We start from the raw sequence: 23,074 nt of genomic DNA, 5'->3' as shown, positions 1-23,074 counted from the left end.
TGAGGAGGAATAGTGGAGATATTGGGCAAAGAATGTTGGAGATGGAGCTGCCGGGTAGAAGGAGAAGAGGTAGACCTCAGAGAAGGTTTATGGATGTAGTGAAGGTGGACATGGAGATGGTTGGTGTGAAAGTAGAGGAGGCAGTGGATAGGGCAAGATGGAGGCAGATGATCCGCTGTGGCGACCCCTAAAGGGAGCAGCCGAAAGAAGAAGAAGAAGAAGAAGAGAGGCAATAAACTCTTTAGATGTCTGGTTCCTATCACCACCATTGTGAACGATTCAGTAAGTTTCTCTAGAACTGAGCATTTCACACCAAACCACTCTGAATGAGTGAATAAGCACTTAATTATGCCGAAGTTCTAAAAAATTGGTTGAATTCCCCTTTAAGAATTTGTGGGTGCAAACATTTAATAGCAAAAAGACATTTATGGGTCTTGGATGGGTTTTTTTGAAAGACCTTGTTGCCACGGCAATGATAACGCTGATATTTGAGGACGCTTAGGATGCATTAGATGCACTACGCTGAAACTTCAGCAGTCTCTTTATACTCTAATCAGGCCTAACATTCTGACCACCTCCTTGTTTCTACGCTCACTGTCCAGTTTATCAGCTCCACTTACTGTATAGCTGCACTCTGTAGTTCTACAGTTACAGACTGTAGTCCATCTGCTTCTCTGCTGTTGCAGGTCCACCTTTTAGATGTAAAGTCAGAGGCGACAGCTCATCTGCTGCTGCACAGTTTGTGTTGGTCATCCTCTAGTCCTTCATCAGTGGTCACAGGACGCTGTCAGCTGGATTTTTTGGGTTGGTGGACTATTCTCAGTCCAGCAGTGACACTGAGGTGTTTAAAAACTCCAGCAGCACTGCTGTGTCTGATCCACTCAGACCAGCGCAACACACACTAACACACCACCACCACGTCAGTGTTACTGCTGAGAATGATCCACCACCCAAACAGCACCTGCTCTGTGAGGGTCCATGGGGGTCCTGACCACTGAAGAACAGGGTAACAGAGTACCAGAGAAACAGATGGACTACAGTCTGTAACTGTAGAACTACAGAGTCCAGCTATACAGTAAGTGGAGCTGATAAAGTGGACAGTGAGCTTAGAAACAAGGAGGTGGTCAGAATGTTAGGCCTGATCGATGTATACCACTATACCCCAAGATGTGATATAACATCAAAAGTGTTCCGGTTTATTGTTATATAGCTAGCTCCAGCTGAAAGATGAGTCACAAGACTAATAACACGGCTTACAAAGTCCACAGAACATCTATTAATTGATTCACCCACAAAAACGGATTCTAGGAACAAAAGCTTGATTCTGCTTTCTGCCCAAACACACATTCTGCCCCCTTAATAGGCCACGTTAACATTGGACGTCTTTAATTTCCTCTCTTTAGTCAGAAACCCTACCCTTCTAAACAGGAGCAAACACTGCTTGCACCACAGTGAGCCTGAAGACAAAGCCATTCTTCATTTGCTCGTTGTCCTGGTGTCAGGGTGTGGGCCAAATTGCCCCCATTGATGCTTGGAGCCCTGGTTTTCAAGTAGGCCTCATCAGCAAGACACAATGACAGAAATGAGCCCTTTAGCCGTAGCAGCTAACGCATGGGGCCCAGTGCCCCATGTTGATTCAGTGACGATTAAATTGGGGTATTTTATGATATGATATAATTGGTATCAATTGCTCTCCAGGTGACGCGGACCCTGTTGTTCGAACGCCGCGCCGCGATGGCAGCGCCTTGCAGCGCACACTCTGCACCCCGGCGGCTCTAATGGCAGTTACATTCTTAATTAGCTCACTCCTTCACTCTCACAGATATCCTCATGGCTCTTGTCATTATCTATAAGAAATACGCTCAGTAGGAAGAACATGATACAATATATTTCACACAAGAGCTGCTGCGTGTAATGTGTGCTTTTCCCTCTCGGAACAAAGGCCTCGCTCTCCGCACACCCCCCTCCCCCCCGTCTAATTTGTGGCTACTGAGTGGTGTTTAGCTCAGCGGGCACAGAGGGCGTTTTTTTTTTTTTTTTTTGTTTATGGAAAGTTAAAAATGCTTCTCCCTGACAGCTCTTTAAATACAGGTTTTGAAGTGGTGCGCTGCAGCTTTGTTCTAAAGGTGAATTTGATTAAGATCTGAAAAAAAGGCTTCCTTAATTGGCAGTTTTTTTAGGAACGAGGGCAGGTGAGAATCCCTCGAATTAGTACTTATGTTTGTTTTAACCCTCCTTGTGCTTAATGGGTTTGGTTAAGGCCATAGAGGACTCATAGGAAACAAAAGAGAAAGCTTTAACCATCAGAGAGCCTCTTTAAAGGAATACTGCTTCAGCACCTGCCCATAGGCTTCTATTATAATTGTGCTTTACTGAGTCTTCGGTTCTTTTACCAGGCAAAGGGACATGCACCGTGGTAATTGATTGCATGTTACAGGTGCAGCAAACAGAGATCAAGTTGAAATGAGGCTGGAGTATGAAGATGTAGTTGAGCTGCATGTATCTGGGCTGGGTAAGGCCCGAGGCCTACACCTGAAGCGTAAGACAGTGGCCATATGTTCAGCGATATATTTGACATTCAACAAATGTCACCTGTCAATATAATTCATCATCTGCCACAAAGTAGACTGCGCTTGGGACGTGACTCACGATGGTGGCCTTTTGTGGAACCACTGATTCAAATCATGAATGCTGAATAATCAAATGGTCCCAAAAAAGATTGAGACAAAGATTCAGACTTGGATTTGCTTTCAGTGACTATGAGTATAAGATATTACATCATAACAAAAATGTTCTAGATTTATTTTTTATTTTTTCAGCTAGGCCAGGGCTCTTTTACTGCCCTGCTGCGGCTCCACAATAGAATTAGATTTTTATGTAAAAGTAAAATCATCCTCCTTCACAGGAAACTAAAGCTCTGCTGGTCGTCCAACACGGTTTTAACTATAAATGGTCTAAAACAGCCTATGTATGCTAATTCACCAAACTTTGACCCTGAAGGTTGGCACGCCGATTGCTGCTCACCATAGCAACACAGACAACAATCTTGCCTAACTAGCTAACGAAACAGCAAAGAGAAAAATTTAAGACAAACTTCAAAACATCATTTGGAGAGAAAACTGGCTTTTTTTGCATTTATTATCAGTCCGGTTGGTTTCCTGATACGTTTAATCTGCAATGAGAAACTGTCAAATGTTCAAATTCTCCCTTTCCACCTTAAATGGTGCCTGAGGTGGCAGAACGTAACTGCTGCACCGTTTAAGGTGGAAGGGGAGAATTTGAACAAGAAGCTGGCGAATGAAAAACGTTTAGAGACATTTTACATTAAACTTTTCTACTTTTGAGGAAAAGTTTCCTGCTGGAGACGCAAGAAAAGCTGCTATAGCTGAGCTACAGCTTAACACAGAGTAAAGTAAGTCTGCATTATCATTTTATATAGTATATTAGCACACACTGAGACATTTACAGCCAATATGGTATAATGGACAAACTGTCGTGGCTCACAGGCTGGTGTGATTTTTGTTGAAAGGACAAAATGCCTTTTCTTAACATTTGGGTTGTCAACCTGTGAGCTAGAAATCCACTCGTTAATTCAGCCACCAAAACTGATGGCCCAAACAGAAACATATGCAGAAGCTACCACAAATTTTAATTTAGATTTTAATTTAGATTTAAATTTTATTTTTACTGTGTCCACATATTACATTATTTTTTTAAAAATTCAGTCTAAAGTTCAGCGATATACATCAATATACCTTTATACTAACAATGTTTGCTGTCCAGCGTCGACCCGAGGAGGATGTGTTCCCCCTGGTCTTGGTTCCTCTCAAGGTTTCTTCCTCCTGCTCTTAGGGAGGTTTTCCTTGCTACTGTCACCACCGGCGACGCGCATGGGGGCTCGGACCCGGATGTTTTTTCTGTAATGCTGATTTTTTCGTAAAGCTGCTTTGTGGACGTTACAACACCTGTTGTAAAATCTGTTATGTAAATAAACTTTGCTTGCGTGCTGTTGGCTAATCCAACTCCGAAATGGTAACTTTACAGGAGAAGGAAGAAACCAACCCTACTTTTAATGTAAGTCAATGGAACCAGACTTTTTTTTTCAAGTACTTCTGAGTCATTTCTGTTGGTCCATTCACCATGAAATGTATATATATATATATAAAATATCGCTGCTGTCGGAACAAAACCTCACATCTCCATTTTTGTCGATTTTCAGTTTTTGAAATAATTTGAAAATGCATGTTGGCCTTTATATTGTGTGTAAATTTCATGATGGATGGACCAAAATAAATGGCCAAAAATTACTCGACAAAAAGTCTGGCTCCCTTGACTTACATTGAAAGTAATGTGGGTTTTTTCCTTCTCCTGCAAAGTTACCATTTTGGAGATATGAGGTTTTCCTCCGACAGCAGCAATTTTATATATATATATTTATTTATTTATAAATGTGTGTGTGTGTGTGTGTGTGTGTGTGTGTGTGTGTGTGTGTGTGTGTGTGTGTGTGTGTGTGTGTGTGCTGTGTGATGGCAGGTAGTGGCGCAGACGATTATTACTCTCATTATTCTGCCAACCTTTTTCATTATCTTAATCAAACTGTGTCAGGCTTCAAATTTAAATATATTTTTGACAGGTGTGTATGGGAGTGTTTACATGATTCACAGTCAGACTATTTCTGTGTGGGCGAAGTGTGGCCGACAGGAGTTCATAGTAACAGAGAGAGCTCGTCTCTGAGGCACAGTGGTGTGTGTGTGTGGGAGTCGTGTAACAGACAGAAGTTCAGCAGATCGAGGCTCATTTCCCAGGTGTGTGTGTGTGACAGACAGAGATGCAGTGTTTGTACAGCAGCAGCTTGTCTCTCAGGTGAGGAAGGTGCGCTGACTCAGCTGTGTGCTATTTATTAGCAACAGAAAACGAGAGAGAGAGAGAGGGAGAGGGAGGGGATGGAGAGAGCGAGGGAGGAGGGGACTGTAGATCAGGTGTGTTCTGACTGAGGCCCTCATTAATGGGCCTTCATTATCTCTGATTTAAAGCTGAAGTGCCGTGGGGGTGTCATCTCGTAACATACTTCATTAAAGCGTTAATTTTTTCCAGAAGGTAAGAGAGGCTGGCCTAATGAAGCCATCACAGGCTCAGCACTATTCACCCCTTGTTAGGCACTTGCACACACACAGAGTGAGTGGCAGACAAAGCTTCTGAGCCGGCTTCATCATGTGAATTAGCAATATTGCTCATCACTGCCTGCTCTGTGGACATTGAGGACAGAACCGTATAAATACATAAAGAACTTTGGACATAGAGTGAGGGGAATCACACTTCTGGATTTGGATGGAAAATGGATGGATGGATGTATATCTACTTCAAATTTACAAAAATAATGTCTTTTGATTTTGTACTTGTGCAAAGTTTGTATTCATAAGTATAAATAAAATTAAATTGATAGTGAAAAAGTATTAAGACACTATATTAAAAATGTGTGTGTGTGTGTGTGTATGTGTGTGTGTATGTGTGTGTGTAAAGGTGACATAACATGAATCAAGTTTTACAATTTGATGCCGCAACCTGCACCTGGTGTCGTTATAGAAAATATTGCCCTTGGTTTGAAAGACTCAACGCAACAAAAATCAGTCTGGGTGAATTTGAAGGAGCTTCCTAACGGTCTCAGGGATGACATTATTAAATAACACTTCAATGGAAAACGCTACAGAACCATAGCAAAGACTTTTAATACCTGGGCAGGTGCCCAAGATTTCCCAGCACATTCTCAGACTAGGATAAGGAAAGTAAGAGAGAAGCCAGACGCCAGCCACTGGGAAAGTGTTGCGCACTGTCCTGAAAGCTGAAGGAACAACAGTTACACCGTGAATGAAAAGCAATGAACTGCATCAGAAAACATATTAGGGGAGAATTTATGATCATCAACCAATAGACTGAACCTGTGGAGAAGATGGACGTTTGAACAAGATAATGACCCCGAACATACCGAACAAATACCTACAAAAGAAGGTGAGGGTGCTAGCATGGACTTGTCAATGTCCTGACTTGTTGAAAATTGATGGAGGATTTTGAAATTCCATCAGCCAGACCCTCGTAATGTTGCGAAATTGCAGACGGTTTGCCATAAGGAATGGGACAAAATTCCTAATACCGATGGGATGGCTTGGAGTGGACTCTGTGATCCAGAATAATTCATGAGTACCTGATCTCGCTAATGCTCTTGTGGCAGGATTCAATCCGATCCTCACAGCAATGTTACAACATCTGTGGTAAAGCCTGCCCAGAAGAGAAGAGGCTGATGTATATTTATATATATGTGTACTTTTACAGTATATAAATATATAGTAGATGTGTATAGGTATATGTATAGGTACTGTATATCTGTACAATGCATAAGGTAGGTCTATATAATATATAAATAAAATATATAAATCCATAATAATATATAATACATAGCTACATACCGTACATGTGTGTATATGCATGTATTTTTATATTTTATTTATGCATTATATACACATACATTATGTGTTGTAGAGGTATACTTATACACATCTACTATATATATATATATATAATGATTAAATCATTGTTATATATTAATCATCATAATCAAAATCATCATTGTCAGCACAGTCATCATCATCCCCATCATCACCATCATCACCATCATCATCCTCATCACCATTACCATTTCTGTAGCTTCTGTCGCTCCTGCATTTAGCTCTTCTGCATGAATAGACACATCAGGCAGAGACTGAGAGTTTACTGTTCTGGCTGTTAAGGGAGGTTAAACCTGCTTAGAGTTCACCTTTCCAGTTATCTCGTTATGAGTGTTTTGTCCTCACCCCAAACCCTCCCCCTCCTCCCCCCGAGCACCCTGGGACTCCCCCTTCGCCTCCAGAGGCCTCCATCCACAGCACAAGCAAGCTGTGTCCAAGCAGCACGCAGGTAAACAAGCAGGTACAAGACAGAGTGCCTGCATCAGGCTCATTGATTTTCCTTATGCCAGTGTTTCATATGCATACAGAAGTCATTCAGTTGTCTTAACCATTCACTATTCGCTGTTTTATGCCTTTTGAAGGAAACACTCTTGAGAACCATAATAAATAATACTGTATGTATATTGTCCTGCTCCGTCTTCATTTATCGGTTTGTTTATGCTCTTCAAATCATATACAAATCTAAATGCAAATGCCTCAGTGTGCCCGGCAAATGTATGAGCATAATAAGCTGGATGCTCATGATTCTCCACTAGTACTAACACTAGTTCATGCTCAGGAATGAAATCAGGGTGAAATCTGGTATTATGAGAGATCAGGTCATGTGGGTCAGAAAGAATTTTTCAATAAGACAGCATTAAGCATCAGCAGAAATTGGAATGAGCAGCTTGTTAAAGCGTTTCCTATTATTTGAAGGGAACTTCCACCAATTTTTTAAAAAAATGCCTGTTGTTGTGAGTGGTTTGATGTGGGATGGCTCACTAAAGAGATACTTTACAGTGGTGAGATTTCTTTACAGTGGTGTAAAGATAAAATACATTTTATGACATCATTTTATCAGCTGAATATGGTAAAACAATATTTGTGCTCATTAAATATATGAACTTTCCATGATGTAGCTTTTAGGGGCACTGGACGTCTGGTTCCTATCACCTCCACTATGAACAATTCTGCCTTAAGTTCTCTAAAACTCAGCATTTGACACCGTTTTTAACCATTAAAGGGAAATTCCACCAGTTTTTCAAAAATGGTCTGTGCAGTTCAGCCGTTTAGACCCAAACAAAGTCGTTCAGAGTGGTTTGCTGAGAAATGGTTCACTAAAGAGGAACTGGCTCTGATTTCTTTACAGTGGTGGTGATATGAGACAGGAGCCATGACGGCTACAACACAAATACAGCCAATGGCATTCGTCACAATGCCTAGTGAACCTACACGTCTTCAGAGATTTTATATTTAGTGTTAATATTAATCTTGATAATCGTGAAACACTTTTTTGGCGACTATTTCGATTTACAACACTACCCACAAAATATATATTTCATAAAATACATTTTTATGACATAATTTGATCAACAATGTGGCAGCGTCAGGCAGCATCTCTGTAATCATTTAACTTTCTGTGATGCAGCTTTGAGGGGCATTGGACGTCTGGCTCCTATCACGGTAAACCATTCTGACTTAAGTTCTCTAGATCTCACTATTTGACATTAAACAAGGATTACAGTTTTTAATCACGCAGAACATTTAAAAATCTGTGGATTTCCCCTTTAAGTTGACTTTATGCTTTGTATCTGTTTGCTTTATATCTCTCTGTATTGTTTTCTGTACTGGTATTGCTGTGTTTTCCACTTGGCCCACGGAATTAAAGAAAGAAAGAGAAAGACTACACTTCCCATCATGCACCACGGCACTCTCTCCTGAGTACAGCGTTTTAAATGTCCGTCTCTCGTCAAACTCGAGTGTTTTGAAGTCGGCTAGGAAGGTAAATGGCACCACAGGCGCGTTGTCCATGTGAAATGACGACTAATACAAGCACATGTTGTCGTAAGATACGTTTTTGAGGATTATAAGACTTCTTTGAAGCTAGCTTACACATTTACTTACTGAATGTATGTTTGTCCAGAGCTGGAGAGGAAAACACTACTTTTGTGGCCTATTTGAAGCTCTGCAGCCCTGCTTATGTGGCTTATGTGGCTTTTAAGGCTGAGCTTTTACTAAAAGAGCCTGTTAAAAGCGAATTGGCTTAATATAGTCAAATAAATGGAATCAGTGAAGGGGCTGTGTGTAAAAATCCATCCCTTTTGTAGCCTGTAGGCTTGAGAGGAGCCTGAAGGAGACTCTGAAGGCCATAGGAGCTGTTCACATCTTCCTCAGATTGGTAAGTTGTTGGCTTGTGGTCAGTGCATGAAAATGTATGAAGTCATGCACCACTGTTAGTGACCGCTAAATGTACTGTCCCACCCAAAACAGCCACAGTTTAGCCGCTCTACTACCAAACGTTGAGTTTCTAACTGACTCTGTGAAACCCTTTCGAGCAGAAAACTCTGTGAAGGTGTCTGGTTTTTTCTCAAGCCACGCCTGACGTTTTAATAAAATTAAGGCGCTATAGATATTGTGTGACATCACACTGATTAATAAGTTATATTAAAGGATAATTCCATGATTCTTCTCCTATGACTCTGTGAGAGAGGTCGAATTCAGAGTGTTTTGATGGGAGAAACCTACTATCTTTGATTTCTCTACAGTGGTGGTGATGGGAACCAGGCGTCGCCATGTCTGCGACACAAGTGTAGCCCTTTTATTTACTGTCCAAAACCACCAGTTGATGAAGGTACATGTGAAAAGTGCTCTGAATGCACCTCTCTGACGTGAATGTGATTGAGACATTAAGCTTCAGGCCAGAACCTTCTCAGAACTGTCATTAAACTTTGTTCTCTCAGGCCTCAGGCAACATATCTGTAACCATTTAGTGTTGTAACTTTCTGTGAGGGAGATCTTAGAGGTTAACACGTTTCAGACGTCTGGTTCCTCTCAGCACCACTGTGGACAAATCAGACTTGGTAAGTTTTTCTTCTGATTGATGCTGTTCACGTCTTAAGGATTAAAAAAGGCCGAAGTGTTGGACGCTCCGTGGAATTCCCCTTTAACTAGACTTGTCTGACAGCAGACACAAACAGCCAACTAATCAGCAGGAACTGGATTAAGCAGCTTGTTACAGGTTTTCCTGTTGCTTGACGTTTGATGTCTGAAACCGCCCTCAGGGAACTTGAAGGGAACTTCCACCAATTTTTCAAAAATTGCCTGTGCAGTTCAGCCGTTTAGATCCAAACAAAGTTGTTCAGAGTGGTTTGATGTGGGATGGCTCACTAAAGAGATACTTTACAGTGGTGAGATTTCTTTACAGTGGTGTAAAGATAAAATACATTTTATGACATCATTTTATCAGCTGAATATGGTAAAACAATATTTGTGATCATTAAATATATGAACTTTCCATGATATAGCTTTTAGGGGCACTGGACGTCTGGTTCCTATCACCTCCACTATGAACAATTCTGCCTTAAGTTCTCTAGAACTCAGCCTTTGACACCGTTTTTAACCATTAAAGGGAAATTCCACCAGTTTTTCAAAAATGGTCTGTGCAGTTCAGCCGTTTAGACCCAAACAAAGTCGTTCAGAGTGGTTTGCTGAGAAATGGTTCACTAAAGAGGAACTGGCTCTGATTTCTTTACAGTGGTGGTGATATGAGACAGGAGCCATGACGGCTACAACACAAATACAGCCAGTGGCATTCGTCACAATGCCTAGTGAACCTACACGTCTTCAGAGATTTTATATTTAGTGTTAATATTAATCTTGATAATCGTGAAACACTTTTTTTGGTGACTATTTTGATTTACAACACTCTTCGTGTACCTAGACGTCTGGTTCCTATCACCTCCACTATGAACAATTCTGACTTAAGGTCTCTAGAACTCAGCATTTGACATCAAACTAGGACTGCAGTTTTTAATCATGCAGAACATTTAAAATCTGTGGAATTCCCCTTCAACTGGACCTCTCTTGCATTTTAGGTCTCTAAAATGTTTTTTTGTATTGGTATCGTACTTTCTGATCGAAATTAAAGAAAGAGTGACTACAGTTCCCACAATGCACCACAGTTTTTTAAGAATGTCTGTAATAACTCACATTTTTGTACTGCTACTCGATTACAAACACAAATAACACATGTACTCTAACTTTGCTTTAGTCTGTCTTTTTAGGCCTGTTCTCACTTCTGCTTGTTTTCCACAGCTCTTAGCGTTTATAATGTTCATGTTGCAACAAAAAGCATGTGATTTTGTGTGTTTGTGTTCGCAGGTTGAGGCAAATGTCAGTAAAAGGCAGCAGAAAACGGATTTACGGAGAAACCTGTTGCCAGTTCTGTCTGGTGCTGTAACACCTTTAGAGGGCAGCGGTGAGTAGTGTTTGTTTATTTGAGCTTGAGCTGTCGGCTGGAGCTAACAAACGTCGACAGCTAGGAAGAAAGACCAGCCAATTTGGCAGCTGTAGGCTTGTACTTAAATGACTAAAAAAGGCATTGCTAGTCACAAATATACAGCAGTTATTGCCCGATTTCCTGATCATGAGGGGCCCATTTCTAGTACAGAAGTCCTTGTTTTGGCTGTCAATGGCTTTAAGTATAAGACAAATTGTGGACGTGTCTTGATGGTACAGTCTCATTTCTCAAGCTTCGCTGGCTAAAAGCTTGTAAAAGCAACTGAGACGACTCAAGAACAACAGAAAATGTGATTTCAATTGAAAAATCCGCCTTAACCTTAAATCCTGGCACAAGTCACGAGCTAAAGTTTAGTCTGTTTCTAGGGACGTGCCGTCGTTTACGTTCCATATCTAGGATACTGACAGGGCTCGGTAAATAATCTTGGCCAGGGATGGACGTGGGGCCTGTCAGCGTGTCGTGTTTTTGGCATCCTTTTCCGTCTGCGCTCTCATGTGAACCCCTCTGCTGCCCTACAAGCCTGACGTGCCAAAAAAGTTGTGACTTGCTTTTGTAAGGGATCCAGCCTTTGTAAAGGAGGTCTAGACAGTTGATTACTTTCTCAACCAGGCTTTGTCTCGCTGCTCTTGAAGTGGACCACTTTTAAACAACAGATGATGGTGTTTGCCAAGTGTCACAGAGCACACTCGAACGTGGCGTTTGTTTGGGAAGCAAACAGCAGTTAAACTGCAGTACGAGTGGAGATAAACTCTCCGCAGGAGGAGCTCAGTCTCTTTTTGAGGAGATCTTAAACAAACGCTGTTTGCTTTTGACGCGCGTGGGTAAAGACGCACTGAGTCCTGATTAGAGAGACTCGCTTTGTTTGCTGTAGTCACAAAAGCATCGACTGGTCCATTAGTTGACACATTACATCACCTCAATGCTGTATGATCACACCGAGTGTTTATATTAAACGTATATACAGTAATGTGGGCACCTGGGGGGGGGGGCGGGGAACTAAATGTCCCTGTGCAAAAGTAATTTTATGTTTTTTCAATATGTTAAACCTAGACTGTGTCGTTATTGTGATTAAATTATGTCACAATACAATACACCATGCTTTTCTGAACATACCTGTATCACCAGTGCTTATAGAACACCGACCAGCTGCCTGTTTCTTTAGAAAGAGAACAAGGTTAGTCCTGTTTAACTGGATTTAGTGCCTGATATTTTCTTTTTGTTACGTAGCGCTACTCTTTTCTTCCTCTGTTCAAACTGATCAAATGTCGGACTAAAATATTGTGACATATAATGAAAATTTAAGTGTCACTATATCATATTTTGGCCATGTTGCCTCTATTTAAACTCCTATAAATAGAGATTGTGCGCTTTAAGTTTGTTCCCTTCAGAGGATGCGCACTTACTTCCATTTAGAAAATCAGCAAAACGTCATTTGACTGGGTTTTCAAGCTTGTGCGTTCAGAGCTGTATATGCAGTGCAGTGAAAAGGTTTTTTCTGAAAAAAATTGATATAAAGCTGATATAAAGCCCTGCGATGGACTGGCGGCCTGTCCAGGGTGTATCCTGCCTTCCGCCCGAAGACTGCTGAGACTCTTTTCTGGGCAGTGAGTATTAATTTGTTTGTTATTTGTTTGTAGTTACCAACCAAAATCTGTTTTATCCCATCAGTCCTTCATTAAATTAAATCAGGAGTGCTGGGATTTGTCTCATGAACCACTTTTTAAATGGGAGGTGTGTCTTAATGATGTCTAACTCTTGGGCAACACTGTCAGATAGGTTATTAATCTACTTATTGTTCTCTACTTAAATCTATTTTGTGAGTTTTTGTCTATCCTGGTCCACTTTTTAAAGCAAAGAGCTCGTGGTGACTTTTCCATGAGCTCAAGACCGTCTCTCTGCATTCACACAAATATGTCAAAATAAAACCGTGATTGTAGCTTTGGTGTGTGGCGTTGTGTGCGATATGCCTTCGGCAGTCGACGGTACTTTTTTAGGGGCAGAGTGTGGGGTTGAGCAGGCAGGTAACTTTCCTGCACCAACAGCACACAGGGCGAGTGCATTTTCAGTGCATAGACTGCAGGCTGTTCCTTATGCTGACTGACCGAGGGTCTATTTAATTGCTGCAATCTTCAGTAAAACTTTAAAGCATGGCAAGTTATGTTGTAACACGTCACTACCTGCCATTTAAAATTCAAATGGAGAAAATAAAGTTACAGTTTCTTTACGGAAAGTTGTAAGTTAACTCTGATCTGGTTATGGTTTGCTAGAACTTGCTATGGTTAAGTTGTTTTTGCTATGGTTTGGTAGTTCTTGGAGTGGTTTGGTAGTTCTTGGTATGGTTTGGCAGTTCTTGGAGTGGTTTGGTAGTTCTTGGTATGGTTTGGTAGTTCTTGGAGTGGTTTGGCAGTTCTTGGAGTGGTTTGGTAGTTCTTGGTATGGTTTGGCAGTTCTTGGAGTGGTTTGGTAGTTCTTGGTATGGTTTGGCAGTTCTTGGAGTGGTTTGGCAGTTCTTGGTATGGTTTGGTAGTTCTTGGAGTGGTTTGGTAGTTCTTGGTATGGTTTGGCAGTTCTTGGAGTGGTTTGGTAGTTCTTGGTATGGTTTGGTAGTTCTTGGAGTGGTTTGGCAGTTCTTGGAGTGGTTTGGTAGTTCTTGGTATGGTTTGGCAGTTCTTGGAGTGGTTTGGTAGTTCTTGGTATGGTTTGGCAGTTCTTGGAGTGGTTTGGCAGTTCTTGGTATGGTTTGGTAGTTCTTGGAGTGGTTTGGTAGTTCTTGGTATGGTTTGGCAGTTCTTGGAGTGGTTTGGTAGTTCTTGGTATGGTTTGGTAGTTCTTGGAGTGGTTTGGCAGTTCTTGGAGTGGTTTGGTAGTTCTTGGTATGGTTTGGTAGTTCTTGGAGTGGTTTGGCAGTTCTTGGAGTGGTTTGGTAGTTCTTGGTATGGTTTGGTAGTTCTTGGTATGGTTTGGCAGTTCTTGGAGTGGTTTGGTAGTTCTTGGAGTGGTTTGGTAGTTCTTGGAGTGCTTTTTGTAAGTCTTGGTATGGTTTGGTTGTTCTTGGGTGGGTTGTTTTTAGTATGGTTAGATTGTTTTTGCTGTGGTTTGGTAGATTTTGCTAGTTCTTAATGTAGGTAGGTTTTGTTAGTTCATAATGTAGTTTTGTAGGTCTTGGTAAGGTTTGGCTGTTCTTGGTTCGGCTTGGTTGCCTTTGTTATGGTTTGGTGTATCTTGGCATGGTTTAGTGCGTCTTGGCCTGGTTTGGTAGGTCTTGGCCTGGTTTGGTAGGTCTTGGCCTGGTTTGGTAGGTCTTGATATGGTTGGGTTGTTTTTGGTATGGTTTGTTAGATCTTGGCATGGTTTGCTAGCTCTCAGTGTGGTTTTGTAGGTTTTGGTTCAGTTTGGTGGTTTTTAGTTCGGTCTGGTAGGTCTTGGCATGGTTTGGTAGGTCTTGGCATGGTTTGGTAGGTCTTGGCATGGTTTGCTAGCTCTCAGTGTGGTTTTGTAGGTTTTGGTTCGGTTTGGTTGTTTTTAGTTCGGTTTGGTAGGTCTTGGAGTGCTTTGGTAGTTCTCGGTGTGGTTTGATTTTTCTTGCTAGGGTTTGGCAGTTTTTGCTGTAAGTTTAATAATTTGTGTGTTCTATATTGCTTCTTGTTAAAATAATGAAACAACTTAAGCTTAATCATCTGTAGTAGCCTAACGGCTATTGTTACTTTAGCTTTACCAGGTTAACAAGCACAAGCTATCTTGTGCTGCTGCAGACTGTTACAAAGCCAGTCCACATATCAGGGCTGATTTAGGACATGGATCAAAATTACACATTAAAAGAAAATAGATTTTTGGACGTTTAAATCCGCCACCTTTATTGACGGTCAATTGTTTTATCTCAAAAGTCATAAGAACACTCACAGAATGTATGTTTATTTTTGAGTACTCAACTTTTTAAATATTTCACAATATTTGTGTGTGTGTGTGTGTGTGTGTGTGTGTGTGTGTGTGTTGCAGGGCAGAAATCCGGCCTCTAGTCACCCCGTCTGTGTCTGTCCCTGTCCATGTAGAGAAGACCACGTAGTCATTAACTAAAGCCAGTATTTCAGACAAGAGCCTGTGAGTGTCTACACTCCTTTTACCATTTGCACGATGAAAAGTCACTTAGAATGAAACTTACTTAGCTTCTCTCATGAGGGCTAATGAGACTCTATTCACTATGTTATTTTCCATATTCCATTTGACGTGTTTAAATATTAATCTGCTGCAGTATTAATGCCGTGGGACTCGTCAGTGGAGCGCATTGTGAAAGGACTAGTCCTGATAAGTGTTTGGAGCAGTGCTGCTTCACTGTTAGGGCAGCTAGTTTCCCATTAGCTGCTCTGAAAGTGCGCTTTCTGAAGGCTTCTAATACACACTGTGGTGATGGGCTTCGTGACCACACTCGCGATCACACACGCACCTGCATTGTCCATGTTGTACAAAATTGAACCTGTATCATACTATAACAGCGTACTTGTAAGTAGTGGTGGGCAAAATGGCAAAAATAGGTGACACTTCAATGATAGATGACAGGCAATAAGTTAAGTGATACTTTTTTAATTCCACAAACGGGGAAATTCCACCTCCGCATTTAACCCATCCGTGAAATGAAACACCACATACACACTAGTGAATAAACACACACACACACACTAGGGGGCAGTGAGCACACTTGCCTGGAGCAGTGGGCAGCCCTATCCACGGCGCCCGGGGAGCAGTTGGGGGTTAGGTGTCTTGCTCAAGGACACCTCAGTCATAGACTGTCGGCCCTGGGGATCGAACCGGCAACCTTCCGGTCACAGGGCCAGTTCCCTGACCTCCAGCCCACGACTGCCCATAATATGCTCCGTGATATTGTTTTTAAGGGTTAAGTTGAAAATCTATCAAAAACTGTAGTTAGATAGCTGGATAAATTAGCCCGAAGATGATTTGATTCGCCACAGGCATAGCCGGTCAACTAAGAGGTCATAAATGTGCTCTTTGTGGCTAGGCTGGTCCTCCCTCTCCAACCATTACTCAGCGTGGTGTCTGCCGACATAGGTGTCTGTTAGCTGGTGTAACAGAATTTTCAGTTAACGTTCTCCTTCAAGTGTGTTGACCTGCTCAGTGATGTTGCTTTAGCAGCTGTTATTAAAGACGTGGAGCCACACATTGCTAGTTTTCACCCTTCCAGCTTTGAAGCATTGAGTGATTGGGGCGACCTGGCTACTGGGTGGAATTGGCCACAGCCACTCGTGCTCTCCGAGACTCCCGACCTTGTCAAACCTTCCATCAGTACTGACAGTACTCACAGTATAAGATGTACTTATGGTGAGTAATTGTGATTAGGGATGTGTGTTCTGACTGATTCTTGTATCGGAGTATTCGTAAGAGTTAATCAGCTTGTATTTGGTTAACTCTGGAGGGGAAATCAAACGTTAACATAGCTCTGTTGACTTATGTTGAAGCAGCACATGAAATAAACTTGAAAATATTTTCAAAAATAAGCAAGCGATATCAGCAGGCTTTCCCGATGGCAGAGTAAAGGAGGCTGCCTTTTCAGATGAGCTAATGCGGTAACATTAACACAGGATGTGTGGATGTTAATGAGAGCTTGTCATCTCCTGCACAGGGTGTTTGCTCCTCCGTGGATGATGTGCCAGCATTTTAAATGGTCAGAGAAATCTTTTCATTGTTTTTGGACCCAGCTAACATCAACTGAGTTTGCCTTCTATGCCTCCTCAGGCAGGTCCTCAACAGCATTTGCTTGTCAACCTGTTCACATTAGTGCACTCGTGTTTTGTAGAAGTTAACTCGCAAATCTGAGCAATCCTGTTCAAATGTAAAATCAGCACTTCCCCGAGTTGTTGGCCTATATATTTTCCCTATTTTCCTGTGATGGAATGTGACAAATACCAGACAAGTGATTTCAGGAACTTGTAGGCCTTCAAAGAAAGCTTGAAGATTTCTGGGCTTTGGATGGAAACAAAAGGGTTCAGTTCTTGGCCAGTGAGGAGTTGGCTTTCTCTCTTTCATCTTTGTAGGTATACCTAAGTGAGCTCTCCTGATGGTTAGGACTTTGTGAGCTGAAGAGAAGGCCTAATGTAGGGGTGTTCATTAAAATTCAAGAAGGTCCAGTTAGAGGAAATATCCTCAAGCAAAGGTCCGGAATATCATGTCTAACTTGCATCGTGATTCAGTGCCATATACTATAAACCGAAGTAACCAAAGTAGTTAGATCAACATCTTATACAGTCAGCAACTGAATGTCAAACCAAAGATAGTACAACAACATTTGTTGTCAGTTTTCTCTGTTTAGATCACATCATATGGAATAACTTCCCTCTGACTCACTTTCTTCTCCAAATGCTGTTTCTCACCTCGTCCCCTGTGTCTCAGTGCTCACCGTAGTGCGCAGATCTGATTGGCTGAGTAACGTCATGCGTGATATTTACAATATTGATATTGCATGCGATTGGTCTGTGAGTTTCCCGGCCCAATAAACTGTTCTCCGTAGTTTATCGGTTAGAGGTCCAGGTTCACAGAGGACAGCGCCTGGGTCTAGACTCTGACCGTGGTCCACCTGTTAGTGACCTCTGGCCTAAAGCATTATAGAAATTATTGGTATAATTACAAAGTGTCAGAGGAGTTAACTCATCACGTTTCGTTACTTGTCACTTGCCTTTTGGAAGCCCAAAATACATTATTAAGTGATACTTTTTTGATCCCACAACCGGGGAAATTCCACCTCCGCACCTCCAACCCATCCGTGAAGTGAAACACCACACACACACACTAGGGGGCAGTGAGCACACTTGCCCGGAGCGGTGGGCAGCCCTGTCCAGAGCAGTTGGGGGTTAGGTGTCTTGCTCAAGGACACCTCAGTCATGGACTGTCGGCCCTGGGGATCGAACCCGCAACCTTCCGGTCACAGGGCCAGATCCCTAACCTCCAGCCCACAACTGCCCCCATTGACTGAATAAGAGTGGCAGCCTTATTAGTGGGTTGTTAGGAATGGAAAACAGCAGCGACAGCTTTACACCTGCTGGTAGTGTAGTGGGTAAAACCTCTGCCTTCTATGCTGTAGACTGGGGTTCAATCCCCACCTGGGTAACCACTCTACTCTATACCAATGAGAGTCCTTGGGCAAGACTCCTAACGCCACCTTGGCCTTCCTGTGTAAATTGATCAAACTGTAAGTCGCTCTGGATAAGGGCGTCAGCCAAATGCCGTAAATGTAAATGTAAAAATGCTGCCAGGTAAAATCCTGATATGCTAATAAATACTAATAGTGCCAACGTCTGTCGCAAGCTAACAAATGACCGGAATCCCATAGGGACTTTATTCCCATAGGAAGTTAGTACTATCACAGGGGTGCGTTTTCCTTTTTGAGATTGAAGGCTCAACTGAAGGCCTAGCTCTAGTAGCCACGTTCACCACTGGTTAATCATATTTGAAAACTGGCTTGTCAGTTTTCAGTGACCAAGTACTTGAAAGCCCTGCATAAGAGAGAACTGCTGACCTCTTTCACTCCCTCTCGCTCTCTCAGGTCTTCTTGTATTAACTTACTTGCTGTTCCAGCACCAGACATTCCACTTTGGGAGGGAGGTCCTTCAGTGCCATGGCTCCCAAACTCTGGAATTCTCTTCCTCAGTCCCTCCAGGACAGCTCTTCTTTTTCCTCCTGCCAATCTGACTTAAAGACTTTTCTCTTTAATGAGCATTCTTCTTCTGCCTCCCTCCTTTTTTTGTTTCCCCGTGCTATATGAAGTGACCTTGGGTTTGTGAAAAGTGCGATATACGCTCACTGGCCACTATATTAGGTACACCTGTATAATTGCTTGTTAATCAGCCAATCACACGGCCGCAACTCACTGCATTGAGGCGTGTAGAGGTGGTCAAGACAACTTGCTGAAGTGCAGACCGAGCATCAGAACGGGGAAGAAAGGGGATTTAAGGGGCTTTGAACGTGGCGTGGTTGTTGGTGCCAGACGGGCTGGTCTGAGTATTTCAGAAACTGCTGATCTGCTGGGATTTTCACACTCAACCATCTCTAGGGTTTACAGAGAACGGTCCGAGAAAGAGGAAATATCCAGTGAGCGGTCAGTTGTGTGGACGAAAACGCCTTGTTGATGTGAGAGGTCAGAGGAGAATGGGCAGACTGGTTCCAGATGATAGAAAGACAACAGGAACTCAAATAACCAACCAGAATCTCTGAGGAACGTTTCTAACACCTTGTTGAAAGTCTGCCATGAAGAATTAAGACAGTTCTGAAGGGAAAAGGGGGTCCAACCTTTTACTAGCAAGGTAAAGTGGCTGGTGAGTGTAAATGTAACATTATTATTATTATTATTATTAAGTGCTTGTTCAACATAATTTTGATAACGATATATCTGGATTATTATTATTATTATTGTTGTTGTTATTACCATTATTGTTGTAATAATACAGTATGTTCAATTTATATATCGGCTTTCACAAATCAGTATTTGTGTGTGCTTGTGGGCATGTGTCTCTCCCCGGCATGGGGTATTCTGTGGCTGGGCGTTGGTGAGTGGGGTCCGTCTCGCTGTACGTTGGGGTCAGGGGCTGATAGAGACAGAGTCAGCTGGAGAGGCATATGGACGTCTTGGCTGGGCTCGCAAGCAGACTGCGGACAGCTCCGGGTCCAAATGCGGCCGCAACTGTGCTATAGGCAGAAGGCACGGGGGAACCCCTGCACTGACCATGCTCTGAGGGCCCGGGACGGCGCCCCTAACAGATGCCCGTATGGTCTGCTGGAGAAAACGTTTCGGCCCTAGCAACCATTATATAAAATGCAAATACGGGCCTGGGAAGGATTGTGTTATGTAACATTAAAGTTCTCCTCTGTGTGTGTGTGTGTTTGGGGGGGGTCTTTCTGAAAGCACTATAAGGAGTGTCAATTTTTAAAAATTCATTTAACAGCAAGCTTGTGATGATGCATAATTAAAAATAAGCGCTTGCATTCTGGGTAACATGATTATATAAACTTAAAAAAATTGGTGTAGGCTTAAGGTGAGGCTCATGATCTGAACAGGCTTTAATAAATGCTGGTGTGTGTCCTGCTGATTAGTTGTATGGCGCGCTGGTGTATCCGCAGCCTTTAACTGGGCCCAGTGCTGATGGCATATAATGAAAAGAAGGGAAAAAGCTTGTGGCACTCGACGCATGAAAGTTTCATCAGCTCCACAGCACTATGCTGCTGAAAGCCTGCTTCTCAGCCTCTGCTGCTGCTATAATTGACCTTAAAGTTTAATAATAACTCACTCATGAGGCGTGTGTGTGTGTGTGTGTGTGGGGATTTGAGAGGTGGAATGTGTGTATGTACTGCAGTTATTAGAATTAGAATCACATCATTGACCGAGTATGAGGGGTTTGTCTTGGTGAAATTGGTATTTATTCGAATGGACCTCGCAGAACAAATAATGTAGGGCTCACAAACGATTCAAATAATGAACTGCATAAACTAATTAATGTTCATTAATGAACTAATTCATTGTGATTAATCACATGTGGCTCATTTGCTCAGATTTGACCCTAAAGAGCCGATGTACTTCTTTTCACTTAAAAGCTCAATCGGTGTCTATGAGTAACTCGTGAGGCGTGTGTCTTAGTCGGTTTCAGAGAGGTGGAAGGTGTGAACATGCTTCAGTTATTAAAAGAAGAATTAGTCTTGTTGAAATTGATGCTAATTTAAATCCACCAGGGGTTCGCAACCAAAATGTTAAGAGCCATTTTGTCAGGTTTCAGCAAAAATCTAACCACGTTGGGAGCCACAGCATTTCATGTCCATTTTATTGAAGTAAAGTTTCACCATCTAGGCTGTAAATTTGGGCTAAAAAAAATATAATATAAGTAGACTTTGCTCTGCTTTAAGCATCAGCTCAGCTACAGCTGCTTTTCTCACATCTCCGGCAGGAAACCTTTCCTCAAACGGAGAACGGTTTCTTGTGAAATGGCTCTGAAGTCGCTTCTCATTCACCAGTTTCTTGTCTGAGTTTTTTCCATTCCACCTTAAATGGTGCCTGAGGAGCTAGAACTCCATGAAGTGTTGCACCATTTAAGGTGAACCTGGAAAATCGAAAGAGAAGCTGACTTAAGCTTTGTGACTTTTTAGTGTTTGACAGTTTCTCGTTGCAGCACAAATAAGTCCGATCATCACTCCTGATGGTCAGTGTTCATCTTAAATCTCTGTCTTTGCCTTTTTTGTTAGCTACTGTGTCGGTGAGATTGTTGTCTGCATTGCTATGGTGACCAGCAGTCTGGGTGCCAGCCTTACTATTAAAACTGTTAGAACAGTCAGTAGAACTTTCTTTTAGGAAAAGGAGGAATATTTTAGTTTTACCTAAAAATTCTGCTGTGGGGACAGTCTGGGACAGGGCAGTAAAACAGTCGCATGTTGCTGGCCCCTGGAATGGACAGTACAGAATACAAGTAGTAAACTAGTTAGTTTACTACTTGTAAACTATTAGTTTACAACTATCTATTAGTTAACTAGTTAACTGTGATTAATTGCGTTAGTTTGTGTAGTGAATTGCGATTCATCTCATTTGACTCTAAAGAGCATCTTTACTTATTTTCACTTAGAAAATCAACAAAACATGTAAATTGACCAGAGGTGCCCAAAGCTTCGCATAAGAGTGTACGTGTGAATGGCTGGGTCTTGAGAGAGGAGAGGCCACATGGCAGGCCGGGTGTGGTGCTGGGCAGGGGACTTGCACACAGGGCCGTATGGAAGGGGGGTGGGGAACAGGGGGGGGACTGGAGCCCACGGCATGCTGGGTATTGGCCAGCACACCCAGACACTGGAGATCTCTCTCTCTCTGTCTCTCTCTCTCTGTCTCTCTCTCTCTCTCTCTCTCTCTCTCTCTCTCTCTCTCTCTCTCTCTCTCTCTCTCTCTCTCTCTCTCTCTCTCTCTCTCACCCCCTCCCTTCTTCTCACTCTGCCTTTTTTCCTCAAACGCCATGAATCCAAATTTATATATGAATAAGTCACTTATTGGTTTATTAGTTTATCTCAGCTCCCATTAGCTGCATTCAGGGCATCAGCTACTGTGTGGATGGAGTTGTGTGTCTTAGCTCAAGGGTCTCTAACCTCTTTTGGACTGTATTTGTTCTATACATTCTCTGAGTGGACAAAAAGCACTATTGTGAGTGACACCATAAATGTAAACGTAAAACCCACTCCTCCTAAAACATAAAACGTTTAAACACTACATACAGTTACATGCCGAGTGCTGTATATATGTATATGCTCTATATTAGTAATGCTTTCTAGGCTGCGCTCTATAGAATACAAATATCAACGATGCCGCATGAAAAGGATTCACAGATCAATTGTCAGTTTAACACATGAAACATGGTCACTGACACTATTTATAACAACTGCAAGTCAAAGCTCATTTCATTTTAATGAATTCGTATTTGCTGTAGAAATGAGGAGCTGCATGCCTGCTGCAGGAAGCGTGCGATTCTGACCCGTTTCAAGTTGATTAGGAAAATACAAGGAGTTAAATAAAATATATATCATCGCAAAAATTTCTGTTTTTATTAACAGGATTTTTAAAAAATTGTTACCCTTTACATTGTGTCGGTCTCCTGATGAACTGACCAGTAGAAAAACAATCACAAATAAAAATGACATCTATCCAAATATTATATAATATGGAATAGGTATTAATATTCTATCCATTCTGTACCTTGCACTTAATTTATCTTCCATATATGGAAATGTTTTTCATATGAGAAAATATATTTATATATAGGGATATATGTGGAAGAAAACCTTGTATCTCCAAAATGATAACTTTACAGGAGAAGGAAAAAATATTCTTTACTTTTAATGGAAGTCAGTGGAATGTGTTGGAGTGTGTGTGTGTGTGTGTGTGTGTATGTATATGTATGTATGTATATATATATATATATACACACATTGTTGTATTAAATAGATTACTACACAAGAACTGCGCGCGCACCTTTTTTTCATCTATTTTTGTATATTTAATCATATTAATAATATATTGCATAATATATTATATTTAATATATTAAGTACTA

General features: G+C 41.8%; 1 protein-coding gene across 2 annotated transcripts in view; it reads left to right on the top strand.

Annotated features, from left to right (window-relative positions):
* Positions 1 to 8,404: 8,404 nt before the first annotated feature.
* tcp11l1 (t-complex 11, testis-specific-like 1) overlaps positions 8,405 to 23,074 on the top strand; it is a 350,112-nt gene continuing 335,442 nt past the window's right edge. Inside the window, exons 1-3 of one of the 2 annotated variants that reach the window (XM_037540451.1) lie at positions 8,405 to 8,481; positions 8,807 to 8,877; positions 10,860 to 10,956. The gene's annotated coding sequence lies outside the window, so the exon portion shown is untranslated. Of the gene's footprint in view, positions 8,482 to 8,515; positions 8,544 to 8,806; positions 8,878 to 10,859; positions 10,957 to 23,074 lie in introns of those variants that run through there. The other variant, XM_037540452.1, reaches the window with a different exon arrangement.

Source organism: Pygocentrus nattereri, chromosome 8 (genome assembly GCF_015220715.1).
Source record: "Pygocentrus nattereri isolate fPygNat1 chromosome 8, fPygNat1.pri, whole genome shotgun sequence".
Taxonomy (NCBI): Eukaryota; Metazoa; Chordata; class Actinopteri; order Characiformes; family Serrasalmidae; genus Pygocentrus; species Pygocentrus nattereri.
This window is presented reverse-complemented; position numbering and strand designations above follow the sequence as displayed.